Genomic DNA, 8900 nt, shown 5'->3' on the forward strand with positions numbered 1-8900 from the left:
ATGTGAGAGATTGTGGGTCATATAGGGGTGTGAAATTGCTAGAGCACGGAATGAAGGTAGGTGAGAGGGTGCTTGAGAGGAGGTTGAGAAATATGGTGACAGTTAATGAAATGCAGTGTGGGTTTATGCCTGGCAGGGGAACGGTGGATGCGTTGTTCATGGTGAGAATGTTGCAGGAGAATTATAGAAAGAAGAAACGAAGATTGTACATGTGTTTTGTGGATCTAGAAAAGGCTTTTGATCGAGTACCAAGGAAGGTCATTGAATGGGCGTTGAGGAAGAAAGGAGTGAATGAGAGACTTGTTAAAGCTGTGATGCAGCTGTATGAAGGGGCAAAGACAAAGGTGAGGGTTGGAAGGGGGATGTCGGACGCTTTTAGTGTTAAGGTAGGAGTGCATCAAGGATCAGTGTTATCACCGTTTCTGTTTGCAATTGTGATGGATTTTGTGTGTGGAAACATAATGGAGGGGTTGTTATTTGAGATTTTGTATGCAGATGATTTAGTCTTGATGGCTGATAGCATGGAAGAATTGCAGTTAAAATTTGACAGATGGAGGATTTTTGAGCGCAGTTGCGACTAGAGTTCGTGTAGGATGGATGAAATTTAGGGAACTGGGTGGGGTATTGTGTGGAAAGAAATGGTCAGTGAAGATGAAAGGGAGGGTATATAAAGCATGTGTGAGAGCAGCGATGGTATATGGTGGTGAAACTTGGGTGCTGAAGAGAGAGGAGGAAAGTGTACTGCAGAGGGCTGAAAGAGCTATGGTGAGAATGATGTGTGGGGTTAAAGTGAAGGATAGGAGGAGTAGTACAGAGCTGATGTCAATGATGGGACTGAATGAGGACATTGTGACATTGATAAGGAGATCGAGATTGCGGTGGTATGGACATGTGTTGAGAAAGGATGAAAGAGTCGGGATTAGGCGAGCGTTGGAGTTCGAGGTTGAAGGAGTGGTAGGAAGGGGTCGTCCGCGATTGGGATGGAGAGAGCAGGTGGAGAAGGACAGGGTGAAAGCGGGGTTGCGTGATACTGAGGCGAGTGACAGATGTGGATGGCGTCGAGGGGTATTTCGGTTTCATCATAGGTAGCCAAACGGCAACCCCCGATCTCGGGGAAAATGTCGTCTAAACGTGTGTTGTTGTTGTTTTGTCTGTCTTGTTGCTCTTGTTGACTCGTTGTTGTTGTGATTGTTATTGTTGTTGATGTTGTTGTTATTTTAGTTTTTATTATTATTATTATTATTCCATTAAATTTAACAGATGGCTGAAAGCCCTGCAACGAGCTTCGGAGACGTCAGAGGCTTAAGGGGCGAACGAATGAATATATTTAAATAATTTTTCTCAGTAATTAATTAAATATTTCAATAATATATATATATATATATATATATATATATATATATATATATATATATATATATTTACAATATTCTATAAATTCTACCGAATGTTTGGCGTTAATATGTTTGTAGTTCGTTTTTTCGATTGAATATCGTAAAAATTATGGTCTATTACCAACATATGTATATATATATATATTTAATTATTTGAATTATGATTTCAATTAACTTTTCAATTAGTTATTAACTAATTAATTATATAGTTATCTTATTAATTAACTAATTAATTAATTAGGTATACTATCCATCTAATTATACATTTTACAGATTGCATAACTGTACATTTGAACACTTTTAACCATGGAGTGACCTTTTTAACCTTGTTTTACGATACCATACGTACTGTGTTATGCTTCGCACTGTTAGATGGTTTAAAGGTACTTGATGCTATATCAGTACTACATTAGTAATTTTCTTTATAAGATACTGTTGATAATTTTAGTACTTTCTGTAATACTATTGCTACTTATGTTTTAAAGATATATCTCTTAAATATATTAATATAATTATTATGATTGATATATTAGTAATAATATATTTTTTTCACTCTTAAAATTCACTTCAAATGTTCATCATGTGAATTGTTCATTAAATCATCGTGTGAATTGTTCATTTATTCGTTCATTCATTCATTTTTATTCATAATTTTAACCTCATAAACTTTTACAAAGAAAATTTTTATTCTAATTTTTAAATTCGGACTTATTTTATAACATATATATATATATATATATATATATATATGAAACATATATAATCGTATATATAAATATATATATATATTTATATCTTTTTAATAAATATTTAAAAATCATATTGTGGCTAGTTTATAGTTTGTGTGTGTGTGTGTGTGTGTGTGTGTGTGTGTGTGTGTGTGTGTGTGTGTGTGTGTATGTCTGTGTGCGTGTGTGTCTGTGTGCGTGTGTGTGTAAACATTTAAACATTTGTCAATTTTGTTTCTAAGTCGGTACGTATTACAAGATACCATGACAATTTTGTTTCTAAGTCGGTGGTATGTATTACAAGATACCATGGCATAGAAAGCGGCTGAAATGCATGCAAAGAAGCAAACAAAACAACATTTATTTGATGCTGTGGCATGTGTGTGTGTGTGTGTGTGTGTGTGTGTGTGTGTGTGTGTGTGTGTGTGTGTGCATATATTTAACTGTGCGTGTGTGTATGCGCTTGTATGCCTAGCCTATCCGTGATAAGTGGCGTATAATGTGAAGCATTGTTATTGAGATCAATGTAATCAAATGGTCATTTGTTGGCTATTTACGAGACTAGAATTGTTGGCTCTTGTGTGTGTGTGTCTGTCTGTGTGTGTGTGTTTGTGTCCGTATTTAAGTTTACGTACGTGCGTATATGTGCGTGTTAGTGTTAGTTGTGGGTGTGTTGTGGTCATTTGGTGTCGTCTTTGGTAAATTGTTAATAATAAAATACAATAAATTGTGGGCTTGCTTGCTAAGAAGAGTATATGTATGTACGTTTGTGTGTTTTTGTGTGTTTGTGCGCGCGCGCGTGTGTCTGTGTGAGTGCATATGTGCGTTTTTAGGGGAGAAATGTGTTATGTGCGTGCGTATGCAATTTCTGTGTCAATCAACATCTTTACAATTCAATTGTGAACTAGTTAATTTTTTTCTGTGAAATGACCATGTTTTAAAATATATTGACATCACTAACGTCAAAGATTTTGCAATAGAAATGATGGAGACATGTGATAGAGACTGAACTAAATAACAATGCACATGTTATTTATTTGCATCATACGGTCTGTCGACTAAGTCATGTTTATGTAATCTTACGGGCATTATTTTACAACATCGGTCAGTCACTCTGTGTGTGTGCGTGTGTGTGTGCATGCGTGTGTGTGCGTGTGTCAGGGTACAATTGATTGCGTATATATGTAGCTGGAGCGATCATAAACACCATGTATTCGACCATAAACATCGGCAGGAATGTTTATAAGGCTGTCCATTTGTTTATGCCTCTCTCCTTAAGTGTGTGTGTTTGCGTGTGTCTATGTGTGTATGTGCTTAATTATTTTATGACTTTGTTTATTAGTGGCCGTGGAAAATGTGCATTATGTGTGTGTGTGTGATTTTTGTGTACGTATATGTGTGCGGTGTGTGTATTTGTGTGCATAATGCGAATGGTGTGTGTGTGTGATTGTGACTCGTATGATATGCAAAATTAATAAAGTTTTAATGACAATATAGCTCAATTATTGCAATAATGACATATATATATATATATATATATATATATATATATATATATATATATATATATATATATATCTTATATCTCATATCTACATACATATTAAAATACTACTACTAATAGTGCTATAACTACTACTACTACTAAGAGTGCTATAACTACTACTACTACTACTACTACTACTACTACTACTACTACTACTACTACTACTACTACTACTACTACTACTACTACTATTACTACTACTAACAATAATTATAATAATAATAAAAAAAGCAAACACTCCCTACCAATACTAATTACAATTCCAATAAAAAACCCAAGAACAACACAATGCTTTAGCAACAAACAGTTAGACAAAAATAACGAGATGATGATAATTAGAGGTGGGAAGATGATAATGAGTTTCAAAGGAGAGAGAGAAAAGGAGGAAAGATGAAGAAAAAAGGGATGTACAGTACAAACACATGTTTATCAAATGTTTGGTTTCTTAACCATATGTTTGTTGTGTGTGTGTGTGTGAGTTGCGTTGTGTGCGTGTTGTGTGGGCTTACACCACACGCACACGTGCATGGATTTTGTTATACATATACACAAACACACACAAATTTACACAATACATATATAAATACGTACATACGTACATAATATACTAAATGTACATAAAAAAAACTTAACTTTGTTTAGCGTTTGTTTGTGTTTGCATGCAAATTAGCACGGTCTGAATGTATAACCATTACGTACATAACAACATAATGTATGTTCTAACACATGATGTATGTTCTAACATATATATACATAATATATGTTCTAACATAATGTATGTTCTAACATATATATACATATATATATATATATATATATATATACATATATTTATATGTGCTCTATATAGAGATATTGTTATATGAATATAAATGTCTCCATATAATTCACAGCAAATTATTTATATTTGGCATTCGCTAGTTAGTTGCATGTTACATATTAAGCTTATAAGAAATATACGTGCACACACAGAGACACACACACACACGCATATATATATATATATATATATATATATATATATATATAATATATGTATACATATATAAAGTTTAATCTGGTTTATCTTATTTTAAAATAGATAAATTGATGTGGCTTGGTCGATCTGGATTGTTTGGTAGCCTAGATTTATAGAACTATATATATACATATATATGTGTGTGTGTATACATATATATATATATGTATAAATATATACTATATATCTGTTTATATATACACATAGATATATAATGTATATATAGGATATATACACATATATATATATATATATATATATATATTATATATATAAACAATATGCAAGCTTACTTGGATATATGCATGTGAATAGTTTAGTACTATTGTTATATTTCTATCGCATAGAAATCGCGAGTTAGATTTACATTGTTAAGTAGCACATAGAGCTGATAATAAAGTTAATGAATTATCGATTGAATTATTAATTCACCAGTGAATTGTTGAAGAATTAATTCGTCGATGAATTATTACTTAAATATAAACTATATACTTTTATACTTTCTTGTGTATGTTTAGCCACTTAATTCTATATATATAATACATAAGGATGTATGTGTTGTTCAATTGTAATATATAGGATTAAAACGTTGATTGGTTAGTTGACGAATTCAAACTTGGCATGAGATGACGATGATCGAGAATTAAATCAAGGTTTGAAAATAATAATAATTATTATAATAATTTTGGCTTTATTTTTTTATTCTTAATAATAATACCAATAATTATAATAATAATAATTATTATAATAATAATTATTATTATTATAATTATTGGTATTATTATTAAGAATAAAAAAATAAAATTAAACTAAAGCTTCATCTGAATATTGTTTTGTGAAAAATTTGTTAATTTGAAATTCTCATTCGTTGTAAAATGAAGATGACTGTTCATTTGAAAAGTTGAAATGGATATTAACCGTTGTTAATATAATAAAATATAATATATAATATAATATAATATAGTCATCGTCATTTTATTGGAACGATCATCATCACAATCAACATCGTCTTCGTCATCATCGCCATCAGTTGTCGTCGTCATCTTTCTGACGTTACTCTGTTAACTTCTCCCTAATTACCATGACGAGATGAGGAAGAAGAAGATGATGATGATAAGCAGAATGAAAGTGACAGATGAGTAAAAAATCTTTTTCGGTGATAAAAAGTTTGCTAGTTCGTTTTGACATTTTTTGCTGTTTCTCATTTTTATGTCCCATATTTGGAAAGCAAGTTTCTGACTTGACTGGCGTTATTCATTCGCATATGCAACATGTTTTCGTATTCGTTTGTTCGTTCGGTGATAAAAAGTTTGCTAGTTCGTTTTGACATTTTTTGCTGTTTCTCATTTTTATGTCCCATATTTGGAAAGCAAGTTTCTGACTTGACTGGCGTTATTCATTCGCATATGCAACATGTTTTCGTATTCGTTTGCTTGTTCATTCATTCCTTCGTTCGTTCGTTCGTTCGTTTGCTTGTTTGTTTACATTTTTGTAAATCCACGTATTGTACATTCATCTAGACATTAACGTATCTTGACATACTATTAAGTATACACAATTGCACACACACGCGCACACGTACACTCATGGACTTCAACACAGACCTAACTAACTTCACCCGCACACACAAATTAACACACACACAGACAAACACAAAAACTAACACGCACTTAAACACACACACACACAAAGTAACACACCCACACGTACTGGAACAGACGTACAATTGTTATCTGGCGGTGGAAATTTTTCATAGTGTGTTTGATCAAGTTGTTTAACATTTTCTTTTGATTTTCAAGTATCATTATCATAAATCCACTCACATTCGCTCACATCTCCTTTTATTCTTTTTTTTACTCACTTATCTGTCAATCAATCAATCAGACATTTTCTTTCTTTCTTTATAATTTATTCTCTCTTTTATTTTTGTATAATTATCTCTCTCTATCTCTGGCTTTTTCTGTTTATCTCTCTCTTTCTCTATATATCTCTCTCTCTCCGTCTTTGTATCTCTAAGTGTCCTTTTCTCTGTGTTTCATTTTCCCTCTTCCTTTCTCTCTCTCTCTCTCTCTCTCTCTCTCTCTCTCTCTCTCTCCCTTTCTCTCTCTCTCTTTGATATCATTTGATACATTAACCATAGTCGGTTTATGGTTTATTTGAAGCTAAAACTGACATTTATAACAACGTTTTTGTGGTGTCCACAACGATACGACCACCATGATGATGACGATGATGATGCTATCAAAATAATAACGCTGATGATGATGACGATTGGTAATGATAGTAGTAGTAATAATGATGATGATGATGATAATAGAATGATTCACTACAATGATGCAGATGAGGATAATAATAATGATAATAATAATAATAATGACTCATGGTGATGATGACGATGGTGTTTGTAGTGAGGTTATAACCCATTAAAATTGATAAGAACATACATAATCTGTTGCCACGGCAACCGGCCTATAATTAATATTATTGTTGTTGTTGTTGTTGTTGTTGTTATTATTGTTATTATTATTATTTCTACTACTACTGCTACGGTTACTGATACAATTACTACAGGTATTTATACCGTGTATGAAATTTTTAATGATAATAATGATTGATGATGTTTAAGAGCGACTGACGAACGTAAGGGAGTGTAAGATGGGAAGAGATACAAGTTTGAAAAAGAAGAACGAAACATTGCATTCTTTTGTATCTTATCTCGAAACATCTCTATAATATAATAAAGTCAGTAAGTAATTGTGATTGAGAGAGAGAGAGATAGGGGAGAGAATGAAAAAGGAAAAAAAGAGAGAGAAATGATGGATAAAACAAGAGAGTGAGGGAGGGAGAGGGAAAGAGAGCAAAAAAAGAGAAATAATTATTAAGATATCGAAATAGTTTTCTTCGTTACTTCATCCGTTTCATAATGATGCAACTGGTGATGACGACGACCACGGTGATAATGATGATAATGATTATTATGATGATGTTGGTGAGGATGAAAATGAAGATGATGATGATGAGGAGGAGGAGAGGAATAATAATGATGATAGTTAGATAATGGCCGTCTGGTCTTTTGTAGAGGGTTATTTATAACCAAGCCCGTTTTTGTGCAGTGAACGAGTGATTAAAAGATTGCAAATAACGACGGTAATGATGATTATCCTAATTTTTTTGATCATAACCATAATAATAATAATATAATAAAATAATAATAGTAATATAATAATATTACAATAATAATAATAATAATGAAATATACGATGATCATGCTGATGGCGATGAGGAAGATGATGAATGGTAATTTTTAATGATTTTGTAATGGAAAAAAAATACTAGAAAATGTTTCGATGAAAATTACGATGATGATGATGTTGACAATGATGATGATGATGATGATGTTGACAATGATGATGATGACGACGATGATGATGATGATGATGTTGACAATGATGATGATGACGACGATGATGATGATGATGATGTTGACAATGATGATGACGACGATGATGGTGATGATACCCTAATACATTTAGACATACGTGATTAATAAATTTAATGCTATGTAGATACCCGAATACAAGTATACAAAACACTATTTGCAATGCAAATACATGTGAGGAGGGTAAACAAATACAATATGCACAGTATATGCCCCTTCGTAACACAAAATATAATACATGGGCGTTTTTAGCATATGCAGTGAACACCTGTTGGTTTCAAATACTGATAAACTACAGATTGTATGCGTGTGTTTCTCTGTGTGTATGTGTGTGTGTGTGTACGCTTATGCATGTATGTGTGTATATATGCGTGTGTATGTATGTGTGTATACATGCTTATGTATGTAAAAACGTATGATGTATATATATATATATATATATATATATATATATATATATATATATATATATATATATATATTTTACATTTTATTTCATCAAATCAAACAATGAAATCAGAAAAATGAAATCAATGAAAGGAAATGATCTGGAAATCTGGACTTCTTGTACTGATCACCAGTGTCAATTTGTAATAATGATAAATGAGTAGCTTTAAACAAATAAAAGAATTCAAGGTACCCAAACAGATTATAAAGAGTAATTCTAATATTTCTAAACTGTTTCGAAATATTAAACATAATTTAAAAAAAAAAAGTTTAATATACCTAAACACAATGTAATGTAGGTTATAGATATTTCAAACAGTAATTCTAA

The sequence above is a fragment of the Helobdella robusta genome (genome assembly GCF_000326865.2).
Source record: "Helobdella robusta unplaced genomic scaffold HELROscaffold_16, whole genome shotgun sequence".
NCBI lineage: Eukaryota > Metazoa > Annelida > Clitellata > Rhynchobdellida > Glossiphoniidae > Helobdella > Helobdella robusta.